Below are 16,220 nucleotides of genomic sequence, written 5' to 3'. Positions count from 1 at the left end.
GAACTAAATGTTTTCCTTTCGGGGCGCGTGATGAAAGACTTTGAAAAAATAATCATGATTTTTAGAATAGAATGGAATAACAGAGTTGGGAGGGACCTTGGAGGTCTTCTAGTCTAACCCCCTGCTTAGGCAGGAAACTCTACACCACTTCAGACAAATGGTTATCCAACATCTTCTTAAGAACTTCCAGTGTTGGAGCATTCACAACTTCTGGAGACAATTTGTGCTATTATACAGGTAGTCCTCGGGATGCGACCATAACTGAGTTCAAAATGTACATTGCCAAGTGAGAAATTCTTTAATTGGATTTTGCCACATTTTATGACTTTTCTGGTCACATTTGTTAACTGAATCACTGGAGTCGTTAAATTAGTAACAGGGTTGTTAAGTGAATCTGGCTTTCCCCAGTGAGTTTGCATGTCAGAAGGTTGCAAAAATCACATGACCCCGGGAGATTGCAACCGTCATAAATGTGAGTCAGTTGCCTGGGGGAGAAATATTGGCTATCCAATTGATATGACAAAATGGGAAGAAATCTGGCTTAAACATATGAAATTCCTGTGGGCAACATCATACAAAGAAAATGTGTACAAGATGCTGTATAGATGGCACCTTCCACCTGCTCGTCTTTCTAAAATGTATTCAAATCTCTCACCAAACTGTTGGAAGTGTGGGGAGATTGGCACCTATTTCCACATGTGGTGGACCTGTTCCAGGACGACTGAATTCTGGAAAATCATACAGGCATGGATCATGGAAATCACAGGTTATAACCTAATTCTGAAACCAGAGTACTATCTACTGAACATTAGGCCAGACAACATAGGCACAAATATATGGTGTCTGTGTGTTTTTATCACCACGTCAGCAAGAATATGTTTCGCCCAACATTGGAAGGGGAAAGACCTGCCGGCTGAAGACTTGATTCTGGAGAAAATTTTGGATTATGCGGAAGCCAACAGACTGACTAAAGCATTGAGAGATCAAAAGGACTCCATATATTTCCAATGTTGGGACAAATGGTATGTTTGGTTGAACAACAGACGCCCAAAAAGTCAAATATAACCAGGATTATGTTTAATATTTGTTAAATCTGACTGAAGTCTACATACCGTAGAAAGTGTAAATATCATGTAAAGTTCCTGTCGCGATCATTTGTTTGACTATTTCTTTTTCTTGATGTATTTTTTTAAATAAATAAATTTTAAAAAAAAGATATATGAAAGAGATGATAGATATATAGATGATAGATAGATAGATAGATAGATAGATAGATAGATAGATAGATAGATGATAGGTGGATAAAAAAAAAATGTGAGTCAGTTGTCAAGCATCCAAATATAAATCGCAGGACCCTGAGGAAATGCGGCAATGGTCGTAAGTGTGAAAAATGGTCATAAGTCACTTTTTTCAGTGCCATAGTATCTTCAACCAGGGGTGAAATCCAGCAGGTTCTGACAGGTTCTGGAGAACCGGTAGCAGAAATTTTGAGCAGTTCAGAGAACCAGCAAATACCACCTCTGGCTGGCCCCAGGAATGGGGAGGGAATGGAGATCTTGCAGTATCCTTCCCCTGCCAAGCCCATCAAGCCACATCACGCCCACCAAGCCACGCCCACAGAACTGGTAGTAAAAAAAATTGGATTTCACCACTGCTTCGAACAGTCACAAAATGAATTGTTGTAAGATGAGGACTGCCTGTAGATGATGACAGTGCAGAAAATTAAATAAGTGTAAATGGAAACGTATTTTTTTCCCCTCACAATTAAAAAAAATGGATGGGGGGGGGGAAATGGATTTCGTTGGGACGGCAATGCAAAGGCTTTTAAACAAAGAGAAGATTTTTATTCAGTCCTGTTTCCACTGGGAAATCACTTCTTTTTTTTAGGTTTGAAATAGGAAAAAAAATAGATTTTAGTTTGAAGATGGAATAAACGTGTAGTTTTAGAAATGGCTGGTTATAACTAAATCTAAGTCAAAAGTCAAAAGTATTTTCACTACTGAAAAGAGTCAACACCTTTTTTCCTTTTCTTTCTTCTTTTTTTTTATCCTGACCCCTCTCTTTTTTAAAATCTTTAATTGAATTTTAGAGTACAGTAAACTTTAATAAAGCATTTGTGGGGGGAAACGAATCTCTTCCGCAGAGATGTGACAATTTCAAGGCAGCCGCACAGCTTAAGTGGTGAATCGGACGAGAAAATGGATTTCCCTGCCTGGCAACTAGTGACCAAGTCTGTTTCAGAGTTTTGATTGGCCGGTTCGTGGAAAGTCCCATCCAAGCGAGGAAAACCCCTGGCGCTGGTCCAGGGGAGTGTGGGAGGGGCTGTAGAGAGGGGAGGGGCGTTGCAAAGCAGCTGACGATGGAGCGGACTCTCGGTTTCTTGGAGGAAATTGGACCCCACTTCTGCTTTATTAGGTGGCAATAAACCAATAACTGACGGGGACTTTTATTTTCCAAAAAGGTCCGTATCTGGAATATTCCAGGCATCCCCCAAGGCAATCCTTGGCCTTTGACTCCGGGAAGTGACCCCAGGGGGAAGAAAATGCACTTTGCTCTTGCTCAGAGGCACTGTCTTCTACCCCATCTCCCAGGTTCAGCCCTGTGTCTGTCGTTCTTGAACCTGACACGCAGGGGAGGGGGATAGCAACATGGGTGGGGGAGGGGAGCGCCCCATCTTCACTAATGGGGGTGTGTGTTGGGGAGGGGGGGTCAGGATTACAGCAGGTGTTTCATTGATCAGCCGGGATAGGGTGGGAGATATATGTGGGCCTTTGGCAGGCTCCCCCCCTCCCCAGCAGTAGCTCTTGCGAGTGGGGGGGAGAAACTGCTGGCCGAAACAGGATTCATTGCGGAGGACGCTTGGCAAGCAAAGGACGCAACGCACAAACGTTGCCCAGGCAGCCTGGCCTCACAAAGCCAAGGATTGTATTACACGCCCTGATGTCACATGACAAACGCGGGCGGGGTTCCAACAGTCCCAGAAAGTGCCCGAACATGAAAAGCAAGAGAGAGAGAGAGAGAGAGAGAGAGAGAGAGAGAGAGAGAGAGAGGCAGACAGGGAGAGGGAGAGAGAACAAGAGAGCAAGAGAGAGGGAGAGGGGAGAGAAAGAGAGAGAAAGAGAGAATAGGGGGAGAGAAAGAGAGCGAGAGAGGGAGAGAGGGAGAGAAAGAAAGCAAGAGAGGGAGGGAGAAAGGGAGAGAAAGAGCGAGAGAGGGAGAGGGCGAGAGAGAGGGGGAGAGGCAGGGGAGAGGCAGAGAAAGGGTTAGGGTTAAGGTTAGATGGAGGGAGAGGGAAAGAGGGAGTGGGAGAGGGAGGGAGAGAAAGAGAGCAAGAGGGAGGGAGTGGGAGGGAGAGAAAGAGCGAAAGAAAGTAAAAGGGAGAGAGGGAGGGTGGGAGTGGGAGAGAGGCCGAGAGAGGGAGGGGGAGAGAGAAAGAGAAAGAGAGAGAAGAGGGGGAGAGAAAGAGAGTGAGAGAGGAAGAGAAAGAAAGCGAGAGAGGGAGGGAGAAAGGGAGAGAAAGAGCGAGAGAGGGAGAGGGGGAGAGAGGGGAGAGAGAGGGGAGAGGCAGAGAAAGACAGAGAAAGGAAGAGAGGAGTGAGGGAGAGGGAAAGAGGGAGGGGGAGAGGGAGGGAGAGAAAGAGAGCAAGAGGGAGGGAGTGGGAGGGAGAGAAAGAGCGAAAAAAAGTAAAAGGGAGAGAGGGAGGGTGGGAGTGGGAGAGAGACCGAGAGAGAGGGGGGAAGAGAGAAAGAGAAAGAGAGAGAAGAGGGGGAGAGAAAGAGAGCGAGAGAGGGAGAGAAAGAAAGCGAGAGAGGGAGGGAGAAAGGGAGAGAAAGAGCGAGAGAGGGAGAGGGGGAGAGAGAGGGGAGAGGCAGAGAAAGACAGAGAAAGGAAGAGAGGAGTGAGGGAGAGGGAAAGAGGGAGGGGGAGAGGGAGGGAGAGGGAGAGAAAGAGAGCAAGAGGGAGGGAGTGGGAGGGAGAGAAAGAGGGAAAGAAAGTAAAAGGGAGAGAGGGAGGGTGGGAGTGGGAGAGAGACCGAGAGAGGGAGGGGGGAGAGAGAAAGAGAGAGAGAGAGAAGAGGGGGAGAGAAAGAAAGCAAGAGAGGGAGGGAGAAAGGGAGAGAAAGAGCGAGAGAGGGAGAGGGCGAGAGAGAGGGGAGAGGCAGAGAAAGACAGAGAAAGGAGGGAGGGAGAGGGAAAGAGAAAGGGGGAGAGGGAGGGAGAGAAAGAGAGCAAGTCGGAGGGAGAGAAAGAGCGAAAGAAAGTAAAAGGGAGAGAGGGAGGGTGGGAGGGTGGGAGTGGGAGAGAGACCGAGAGAGTGGGGGGGAGGAGATACTGGCCCAAAGTCACCCCGGGAGCAGCAGTGGGAAGGGGTCCTCCTTGCCCACCCTCTCCTTCCCGCCCGATGAGCTGCGCGGGTCCAGCCGAGCAAGAAAACGAGGCGGGTCCCGGAGACCTTCGCTTAGCCGAGCAAAGGCCCCGCTCGGCCTCGCACAGGAACGGCTTCTCTGCATCTCTGCCTCCCCCTGCTGGTCATGCTGAGGGCTGCGAGGACTGGCCAGGCAAGGCGGGGGAAAGGTCTTGTGGGCCGTGGCTGCCACCTGGTGGTCACGGAAGGCGTTTGCGATGGTAGGGAAGAAGCGCCAGCAGACATCGGAAGCTGTCTTACCTCTGCAGCCCAGATTTTGGGGTGAGGAGGGGGAGCCTGAGGACTCCTTTTCCCGCTGACGAGTTTTATTCAAAGCAGAAGCTTTTCTGAGCAGCTCTGCGGAGATTATCAGCCACCCAGGTCATAACTGTCTCAAAGGAGCCTTGGTAGTACAGTGGTTTAATGCACCCTGTAATTAACACAGCTGCCTGCAATTTCTGCAGGTTCGAATCTCGCCAAGGCTCAAGGTTGACTCAGCCTTCCATCCTTTCTAAGGTAGGTAAATTGAGGACCCAGTTTGTGGGGGCAATAAGCTGACTTTGTATAAATATATAAAAGGATGAAGGCTATTGCTTAACGCATTGTAAGCCGCCCTGAGTCTCTGGAGAAGGGCGGCATATAAATCAAATAAAAAAAAGGGGGGGGGCTGTTGAAAAAGGCAACTGGACTGTTTTTTTCTTGAGGAAGGTGGTGCTTTTTTCCAGAAACAACTGGACTTCCTTGTTTTTTTTTTGTTTTGAAGATGTCTCGCTTCTCATCCAAGATGCTTCTTCAGCTCTAACTGGAGGGTGGGGAATGGAAGGATTCATACTCCTTGCAGAAAGCCGGTCACTTGCATCCTTTGAGAGAGGCCTTGAGGCCACTTGCAGGTTTATCCGGGTCCACCTCAGGGTCACCCGAGTTGTGCGAATGGGTGCGGAGCCTTCTTGGAACTGCTGAAGGGACCCTGTTGTAGACCCTCATCCAGTCAGGGCTGAAGAAGCTGCTTGGATGAGAAGCGAAACATCTTCAAAGAAAAACCAGTTGCCTCTTGGAAAGCTCCTTGGGACAACCACGACCTGGAGGACTGAGAATCTCCATAGACACCTTTTAGCATGCTAAGGAGCCTTTCTGGAGCAAGTGGGGACTGAGAGACCCCCAAAACTGGCAGAACGTGACCCATTCTGCTGCTTTGGATGTTTTGAGCCTGACGCCTTCCATTGTCTCCCCAGTTTTCTAGACTACATCCTCCTAAAACTGTGACCAGAGTTGTCTCTGAGTTTTCTCCTCCTTCACCTTCCGGAAGAGCCTTGGTAGTACAGTGGTCTAAAGCACCCTGTTATTAAAACCAGCTGCCTGCAATTACTGCAGGTTCGAATCTCGCCAGGCTCAAGGTTGACTCAGCCTTCCATCCTTTCTAAGGTAGGTAAATTGAGGACCCAGTTTGTGGGGGCAATAAGATGACTTTGTATAAATTTATTTATTTATTTATTTTAGCATATTTGTATACCGCCCTACTCCCAGAGGATTCAGGGCGGTGAACAGCCAAGATAAAAATACAAAGAACATACAAAAGTTAAAAACTATTAAAAACAGATTAAATAATTTGGGCTCAAATAACAAATTTAAGACATCCAATTTATCTAAAAACATTTAAAACCCAATTTAAAAGGGAGAGTTAGGCCAGACCAGCCTGTTGGAATAAAAACGTTTTTAGGGCGCGGTGGAAGATGCGTTAAGTCTTGGATCCTCCGTATCTCCGGGGGGAGCTCATTCCAGATGGCAGGTGCCCCCACAGAGAAGGCTCTCCCCCTGGGGGCCGCCAGTCGACATTGTTTGGCCGACGGCACCCGGAGGAGCCCCTCTCTATGGGAGCGAACTGGTCAGTGAGAGGCTACTGGTGGCAGGAGGCGGTCTGATAAGTACCCTGGTCCTGAGCCATGGAGCGCTCTAAAGGTGGTAACCAAAACCTTGAAGCGCACCCGGAAGACCACTGGGAGCCAGTGCAGCTCGCGCAGGAGGGGGGTCACATGGGAGCGCCACATTGCTCCCGTCACCACCCGCGCGGCCGCATTCTGGACCAGTTGGAGCCTCCGGGTGCTCCTCAAGGGGAGCCCCATGTAGAGAGCATTGCAATAGTCCAGGCGTGAGGACTGTACAAAATAGTGAGAAATATATAAAAGTATGAAGGCTATTGCTTAGCGCATTGTAAGCCGCCCTGAGTCTCCGGAGAAGGGCGGCATATAAATCAAATTAAAAAAAAAAAAAAAAGGGATGAGGGAGCCAGGAGGGGCAATCCCGGCTTCCATCCTCCAAACGTCCCACAAAAGGCTCCCTGCAGCGATACGTTTCATCCAGATGTTTCACCTTTGTGTAAATAAATCCCAGGGGAAACACGGAGATTTCTCCAAGAAATGGGAATGCAGACTCAGACCTCCATCACCGAGCTTCAGTATTCATGTAATTCCGAATTATGTCATTAAGGATGGAGAGAAAAGCGTGGAGGGGAAAATGAGGCCACGACCCTGGAAGACAGAGATGAATGGGAAAACCATCCTCATCACCTGATGCTTCTCAGCCGTCAGACTCCCCGGGAGGTCAGGGAAACGGGCCATACAGAAAGGCCTCTGGAAAGCCAGAGTGGGCCCTGCACTGGAAGGCTAGAGACACGTGTCACGGGGGTCGTGGGAAAAACAAGTGAGCCGTGGCTGGAGGAGACCTCTAGATTTGGGGCCTCATCGGCTCGTAGCCTGGGATTTCCCCATTTCAGCAATCCTTGCCTCCCCTAGAGATCGCTTCGCTCAGGGCCCGCCTGGCACTCTTGGGGACCCCCACAGTTCCGCCGTACACAATCTGCGTAGCCCCTCCCCTTTCTTTTTTTGCTCCAATGGCTTTCTCGGCAGGGAGAAATCACCAGAGGTTCTGCCCAGAGACCGATGACTCATCAGAAGGGAAGGATTCCCATTGGTGCAACCGATTTCTGTCAGGCCAACTCTGAAATATTCTTGTCAAGACCCTGCCCCTCCCGCCCAATTCCACTTCTCTTGGGGAGGGGGCTTGGGGGAAGCTTCCAGGGGCCCCGCCTGTTGCCGCTGCTGGTGGGGACGTCGGCGGGAGCCCTGGAAACAAAGGGGTTCCCGGCATTCGGCTCTTCTGCAGGGAGTCCTGGAGTCTCAGAGGGTGGGAGGAGCCTATTTTGGCGGGAAGAGCGGAGACGGAGACAGAGGCTGCTCTGAGGGAAGAGCCACCATGGGAACGGTGGTCTTTGGGGTCCTCAGGGAGGGACTAGACTCCTTTCTCTGGGTCGGACACCGAATTGGGCCTCCTTCTGGTCCCCTCTCCTCCCTCAGGGGCCCCTTTCCGGCTTCTCTGTTGGGAGACCCCCCAGGGGACCCTTTAAAGTCACCCCGTCACTGAGGCAAATGACTAGGATGATCCCCAGATCCCCACACTGGATCCCCCGTCAAGTCTTCGGCCTCCACTCTTGCAAAGGAAGAAGGTAAAGTTGACTGAAGCACTTTTAATGCTGCCTGGATCAGCTCCACAGATGTAAAGTTTACATGATTGGAAATATTATGCAAAAATAAATAAATGAATGAATGAATGAATGAATGAATGAATGAATGAATGCCAGGATTTTGTAATGAGAAACTTTCCCACATTTTGTTTGCTTCTTTCATAGATAAATCTACCTTACTCGTGCTTTTCTCATTCCATGGTTTTCAAGGTGTAGGAAGAAATATCCTTCTGGGTTCAGTTCCAAGTGGGGAAAAAAGACGCTGGAAAGATGGTTTAATGGTGGACGGGATCACACGGCTTGAGTTCCTGAGCAGAAAAAAAAAGGGCAGAGATGCTGAGAGTCCCTGGGATTTATACCCTCTCTGGCTTTGAACTTCCAAGAGCACAGGAAGAGTATCCTGACTGGTTGCTGTCAGAGGACACAGCTAGCCTTGCTGGTTGATGTAATCTCCCCAGGTGCCATGTGGGGAGTTTCTGTTACTAGATGGGTCCTATTGTGTTGCAGATGATGGTCAATTGACAAAGATTGAGTTTCTGCCTCTGGCCCATGGACAAAGGTGGGGGGGGAGGGGGGAGGCAGGAAGGTGGGAGCTGCTTTGTCTTTAAAACATGCTTCTCCATTTCTCATCCAGGGAAATATATTCTGCCTTTTTTAATATTTCCTAAAATATTTCATTCTTCTAGCAGAGGGGTGGGTGCTAACTTCCTACTGTAGGAAGTTAGCACTCACCCCTTCCCTGGAAGAATGAAATATTGTAGGAAATATTAAAAAGGCTGAATATTATGTTTCCCTGGATGAGAAATGGAGAAGCATGTTTTAAAGACAAAGGAGCTCCCATCTTTTTGCCCCCCCCACCCTTTGTCAATGGGCCAGAGGCAGAAACTCAATTCCCTCCCATCTTTGTCAATGGACCATCATCTGCAACACAATAGGACCCATCTAGTAACAAACTAACTCAATAGGACCCATCTAGCAACAGAAACTCCCCACATGGCACCTGGGAAGATTACATCAGCCAGCAAGGCTAGCTGAGACCCCCACCCCCTGGGAGTCTGACAACCAATCAGGATACTCTTTCAGGGCTCCAGGAAGTTCAAAGCCAGAGAGGGCATAAAACCTGGAGACTCACTGCATCTCAGCCCTTTTCTGTTCAGGAACTCAAACCATGTGATCCTGTCCACCATTAAACCATCTTTCCAAGCAGTCTCCGTGTTTCCAGTGTCTTTTTCCCCACTTGGAACTGAACCAAGAAGAATATTTCTTCTAACACTACAATGGCATCATTGTGCAGTGTGAAACTGAGTCGGATGTGAATTTATTCCACCCCGTTCTAGCACTTTGTAACGTTTTATTCCACTCTCCCCCCTCCCTCTCCGGATTAGTTCTCCTACATATTCAGCTGTTTCTTCATTTAGCTGTTTTGTTCAATGTATATAAAATAGGGCATCATTTACATTACACAACAACTGTTTCCAATAATTTATTAACCTAACAAATTGAGAAAGGTGGTTAATAATCAGGAAATGTGTTTTTTAAAAAACTATATTAAGATAAAAAGCACGAAGTCACAATCATGCTACTAACAGTTTTCTCCAAAACCATACCAATGCTATCATCCTAACATGTCAAGTATGATTGATCTTTCTGTTCAACCTGATATCACAAAATGAAATAGAGGCACTAAAGTGACATTTGAAAATCTTGAGAAATAGACTTCCGGTCTAACAAGCCCGTGAAAACCCCAACTGACAAACCACTGTCCGATCGGTCTTCGGACCGTCCCTCATCTTGTAGGGATGGGGGGGTGAAGAGGAGAGCCTCAGTGGCAAGAGGAACAGGCAAGTTCCTCGGAGGCCAGAGGGAATCCTCGAAATCGACGGTGGGGATAGGCAGCCATGGCGGCTGCCACAAAGCCGCGGCAGACCGGGACACAAGATCGTACAGGAGAGAAGAAGAAGAAAGAGCAAATATCCCGAAGCCGGGTGAGTGACACCAACCCAGGCAAAACAACAGGATTATTTGGCTTTTTTGGGGGGGGGGGAAAATAAGACCCCAACTTTAAATAGCGGCTACAGATCTGTGGGGCTTGAAGATCAAAAGGAAAAAAAAATGGAAATAAAGACCCAAAACAGACTTTGCTTTAGTAAATTTGGAAGAATTGGCTTTTAATAATTTAGAAAAGTGACTTTTCCCCCCCCCTTATTTGGAGTGGATTGGAGAACTGTATTTATTTTTATTTATTTTATTTTATTTATTTAATTTGTATACCGCCCTACTCCCGAAGGACTCAGGGCGGTGAACAGCCAAGCAATAAGATACATAAATACAAAAATTTAAAAAACCAGTTAAAATCGAATTAAATCATTTTTTGGCCCAGACAAATTAAAACACCCCAATAATTTAAGAACAGATTTAAAATTTATGTATTAAAAGAGGGAGGAGATTAGGCCAAGCCTGCTTGATGGAATAAAAGAGTCTTCACAGCGCGGCGGAAGGTGCGCAGATCCGGGATCCTCCGTATCTCTGGGGGGAGCTCATTCCAGACGGTAGGTGCCCCCTACTGTATCTTTGGGAGTTTACACCTTTGAAAGTTAACGAAGCTAATGAAGAAAGACAGACGGATGGCTACATAATTGCCATGGAGTCTGCAGTGACTAAGTAGGAGAGTGGATTGAAAAGATTTCCCTTTCCCTTTGGAAAAGAAACTTTTAAAGTGGCTTTTTACTTTGGTTTTATTTTGAAATTAACATTAGATCTATTAAATTTGGAGACCTTTATTCTGTCCTGGATGATCTCAAGAAGAAAGAAGGAACATTTTGGAGATTTGACAATGGAAATTAACAAGTTTAGCAAAAAAAATTAGGTGTGGCGTAGGAAGAAAAGACAGGAAGTTGATGCATCACACATGGAACAGACATTATAAAGCATTAAAGGGACATACAAAACTTTTTAACTTGAACAGATGAACCTTGAACTGGAACATTTATGGACAGACAGAAAAAGGAAGAAAAGGAAGAAATAAAGTAGATAAATTTAAATGTAACTAAATTGAAATGTAAAGTTTAAAAGCCTAAAGGTATATATGATTTTTGGATAAAAACAGGAGGGTTTTTTGAGTGATCAAAATAGAAAATAAGGGATGGTAATTAAAATAGAGGATGATATATGGGTGGTTAAAAACAATAAAGAAGAGTATATTTCAATGCAAGACAACTTTAAGAAAATTTACTGTTTGATGTAACATGTTTTAATTTTAATATGCAAACAAATGCTAGAATGGTGATTATGTTTGATTAAGGTTTTATTGAACAAACTATAAGATACACAGATTTTAGCAACAAACTGCGATTTAATTTAACATATGCTGGAAATGATGATTATTATGAAATATATTGAGAATTAATTTGAAAGAGCATGTTGGGAAACTGACATAAAATAGGTAACTATATTATAAGAGAAAATTAAAATAAGAGAGATGGATACCAACTAGATAAGAGTTTGAGACTCAGAGGAAATACATTGGAAACTAGTTAAAATGCTGGAAATCAGCCAAACAAGAGTGGGAGCCCTGGAGGGGACTATGCTGGAAATCAGCCAAACAAGAGTGGGACTATGGAGGGACTATGCTGGAAATCAGCCAAACATAATATAAATAAATAAATAAATAAATAAATAATTTTATTTCTATACCGCCCTTCTCCCGAAGGACTCAGGGCGGTGTACAGCCAATTTAAAAACACAACACACAACAATAATTAAAAATTAAAATAATTACATAGATTTGGCCGATTTAAAACCCCAAACATTTAAAATACCCCAATTAAAATTATTAAGTTGATAGCCCGGCCTGGCGGAACAACAGGGTCTTCAGTGCGCAACGAAACACTCGGAGGTCGGAGATCTTGCGTATTTCCGGGGGCAGTTCATTCCACAGGGCTGGGGCTCCCACAGAAAAGGCCCTCCCCCTGGGTGTCGCCAGCCGACATAACTTGGCTGATGGCACCCTGAGGAGACCCTCTCTGTGGGAGCGGACTGGTCGGTGGGAGGCTATTGGTGGCAGAAGACGGTCTCGAAGGTACCCGGGTCCTATGCCATGGAGCGCTTTAAAGGTGGTAACCAACACCTTGAATCGCACCCGGAAGACCACTGGGAGCCAGTGCAGCTCACGCAGGAGGGGTGTCACGCGGGCACAACGAGTTGCGCCCATAACCACCCGCGCGGCCGCATTCTGGACCAGTTGGAGCCTCCAAGTGCTCTTCAAGGGGAGCCCCATGTAGAGAGCATTACAATAGTCCAGCCGGGAGGTGACAAGGGCATGAGTGACCGTGCGCAAGGCGTCCCGGTCCAGAAAGGGCTGCAACTGGCGGATCAGGCGAACCTGATAAAAGGCCCCCCTGGCCACGGCCGTCATATGCTCTTCTAAAGACAGCCGTGCGTCCAGGAGGACACCCAGATTGCGAGCCCTCTCTGTGGGGGGCAAAGATTCACCCCCAATAGTCAGCGATGGCACCTGCTGACTATATCGGGACGCCGGCAGCCACAGCCACTCGGTCTTGGACGGGTTGAGTCTGAGCCTGTTCCTCCCCATCCAGACCCGCACGGCCTCCAGGCAGCGAGACATCACATCAAGGGCATCGTTGGGGTGGTCTGGGGTGGAGATGTACAGCTGAGTATCATCAGCGTACAGATGACACTTCACCCCAAAACCACGGATGATCTCACCCAGTGGCTTCACATAAATGTTGAACAGAAGGGGCGAGAGGACCGACCCTTGTGGCACTCCCCATGCGAGATGCCTCGAGGTCGACCTCTGCCCCCCTGCCAACACGAACTGCGAGCGGTCGGAGAGGAAGGAGGAGAACCACCGCAGAACGGTGCCCCCTATTCCTAACCCTCTTAACCGCCGCAGCATGATACCATGGTCGATGGTATCAAAAGCCGCTGAGAGATCTAATAGGACTAGGACAGAGGAGCAACCCCTGTCCCGAGCCCTCCAGAGATCATCCACCAACGCGACCAATGCCGTTTCTGTGCTGTGCCCCTGCCTGAAGCCCGACTGGCACGGGTCTAGATAGATAGCTTCATCCAGGTGCCCGGGCAGTTGTTGTGCCACCACACTCTCAACAACCTTCGCCACAAAATATGCTGGAAATCAGCCAACAAAATGCTGGAATTCAGCCAAACAAATAGGTGGAGAGTTGGAGGAGATTATGCTGGAAAATATGCTGGAAATTAGCTAATAATGGTGGTAGACTTGGAGGAGACTATGCTGGGAATCAGCCAAACATAATATGCTGGAAAACAGCCAAGCAATAGAGGGAGGTATGGAAGAAAATATGCTAGAAATTAGTTTAAATAAAACATGTTTTTGTGATAAATCTGTGTAACATGGAAATTGTAATAGATGATAAGTGTTTTTAAGTGTGTTTAAGATACTAAGATTCGAGGAAAAGGGTCAAGAGATTAAGAATTAGATAGAAATTTGTTTTAGAAAGTGTAATAAAAATGGAGTTGTATTGAACTTGAAATTAAAGATTTGTGGTGATAAAATTGTAAGGTAAATAATTGGAATAAGAGGTTAGAATATTGTTAAAAATTATTTTGACACTGATGGTAAAAGATACAAGGTGAAGAACAAGATAAAATCAGGATTGACATATAGATATAAAAATGAGTGAAAGTTAGTTTGAAAGTAAAATTGTATTGATATAATGGATTTGTTTAGGTGGAGATGCTAGACTTTATGTTAAAATTTGGGTTTTTTTATGTCTTGAATTTCTTTCCGCAAAAGATGTAATGGAAATTGAATGGAGCTTGTTAAAGGAATGTAAGCGTTGTAACCATCTATGACCGGATCGAGACTTTGTTCTTAAAAGTTATATTTTATGTTTATGTTTGGGGAAAAAAAAATACAAAATATTTACAAAAAAAAAAAAATCTTGAGAAATAGAAAATACGGTTCGGTACTGATAACTTTAATCTGAGAAACTGAACAATGATTAATTTAAATCAAGCAATATTTCTTTTTGAAAAAATATTGCTCATATGGTACATTGTTGGATCAATAAAACCATTTTTAAAGTCCCTTTCAGTTGGGAGAATAGAACAGAACAGAGCTGGAAGCGACCTTGGAAATCTTATCAAGCAGGAGACCCAGCCCAGCCTATACCAATTCAGACAAGTCATTTCTAACTCACTTCTTAAAAACCTCCAGTGATGAAGCGCCCATGATTTCGGAAGACAAACTGTTCCAAAGCTTATTAAAGCTTTATAGAACTGTATTAATACTTCACAAGACTTCGATTCTATTCCTCTGCCTGTACATATAAATATTTGGGAGAGACTTTCACTTATTTATTTATTTTTTTATTTTATTAGATTTCTATACCGCCCTACTCCCGAAGGACTCAGGGCGGTGAATAGCCACAGAGTAAAACACATAAATGCAAAAATTTAAAATAGAATAAAATGAATTAAATAATTTGGCTGAAACAATTTAAAATACCCAGTAATTTAAAAACAAATTAAAATTTACATTTAAAAGAAGATTGAGCCCGCGACGGAAGGTGCAACCAAACTTGTGCACATACAGTATCTGACAAAAAAATAGCTTAAATGCCTTCCTACTTGTTTAAAGAAGGCCACTATTTTCAACACAATTAGAGCTAAAATGGATATACACACATCCCTTTTCCCTTGCTTTGCTTGCATAAAACCAGATTTTCAAAAAGCCTGGAGGCTGATCCCAGACTCACTTCAGATGTTGATTCAATTTCTGCCTAAATAAAGCAGGTTGTTACCAAGCAGAACTTTTAAGGTTTTGGAGCAATGAGAGGGGCAATTGTTTAACATATTTTTTTGAATGATAACTTAACTGAATAGGTAATACCGCTGGAATTAAAAAATCTATCCAGAGCTTCCCAAAATCTGTACATTTATTCAGTTGCTCCTATGGCGATACTCTGAAAGAAGGAAGACTGTACACCACAATTTTCCACAGGTATTATTCTTTTTACACTACATATCTTTAGATCAGTGGTTCTCAACCTGGGGGTCGCGACCCCTTTGGGGGTCGAATGGCCATTTCACAGGGGTCGCCAAAGCCCTCTCTCGCCCCCCCCATCTTCACTCATCCTCGCCCTCTGCCTCTGTTGGATCGCAGGTCGCCGTTCGCTTACCCCGCCCACTCCCAATCTATTGCTGCCTCCTGAGTCCCAGCTGATGGCTAGAGAGAAAAAAACTGTTTAAATTGTTGCCATGGGGCTTCAAAGGGCCGCCCTACAGCTGATCAGTGTTAAAAGAAAACAAATGAGTAGACTGATGCCTGCAAAAATAGAAAAAACAGCCCCTTTCAGCTTCAGCATAGGTTAATTACTATAAGTTGATTTGATCAGCCTCCCGACTCTCAGCTGTTTTGCTCAGGGCTCTGTTGCTAGCTAGCTGCAAAGAGGTAAATTGCTGGAGCAGATTTTTTTTCCCCTAGCTAAAGCGAAACTGAAAGTAAAGCAGGGTCTTTGCTGCAAGATGACAAAATGAGGCAGAGAGAGATTTCTTTTTCCTCACCAAAAAAGGTAGGTGCAAAACTGCAAACAATGGGAAATTTAGGGGCAAAAGAGGAGAGTTCAAGATTTTAAAACACAAAAGAAAAAAAGCTGTATTTAACTAGGGAATTGTAATAATTGAGATACTATTAATAATTGTATATTGTGTTGAAAGCAGAAATGGTTAAGTTGTGGTTTGGAGGAATATATGGGGGAAATTATTTGGTTTATTATTATTGGTAAATATAATTAATTGATTTGTAAGAAATTGGATTGCATGGAAATAATTGGAATATTCATGTTCATATTGATTAATATACAAAAAAGATAGTTATATACCGTAACTAATTGATTTATATTAAAATGTTGAATTTGTATTAAACAACTATTACATAATTACATAATTAACCAATGTGAGGATGGATATAAAAATAGATGACAATGGGAAGGGGTATAATATAGAATAGAAGGGAAAAATTGAATTTGATTAAGATTAGAGATGAGGATGAAGGGTAATATTGGTTTTTTTAAAAAATAGATGAGGAATAAATATGGCAAAAAGGAAATATAGAAATTGTAAATTTAATTGAAATGACTAAACACTGTTTTAAATTTGTGAACCGGCCAAATACTCTGTTCAAAGAAAATACATTGTATGTTTGTATGTGTGTTTCTAATTATTGCTATTTATTCATATTTGTTCTCTCTTATTCTTTAAAGTTTAACAATTCATTCTTTATCTTAATATCTTTAT

General features: G+C 44.8%; 1 protein-coding gene across 2 annotated transcripts in view; it reads right to left on the bottom strand.

Annotated features, from left to right (window-relative positions):
• LOC117660204 (H-2 class II histocompatibility antigen, E-S beta chain-like) overlaps positions 1–16,220 on the bottom strand; it is a 325,613-nt gene that overhangs the window by 271,004 nt on the left and 38,389 nt on the right. The window lies entirely within an intron of this gene.

The sequence above is a fragment of the Pantherophis guttatus genome, chromosome 2 (genome assembly GCF_059756535.1).
Source record: "Pantherophis guttatus breed Tessera chromosome 2, ASM5975653v1, whole genome shotgun sequence".
In the NCBI taxonomy this organism is placed as follows: domain Eukaryota; kingdom Metazoa; phylum Chordata; class Lepidosauria; order Squamata; family Colubridae; genus Pantherophis; species Pantherophis guttatus.
The sequence above is the reverse complement of the archived record's forward strand: the minus strand, read 5'-3'. Positions and strand labels throughout refer to the sequence as shown.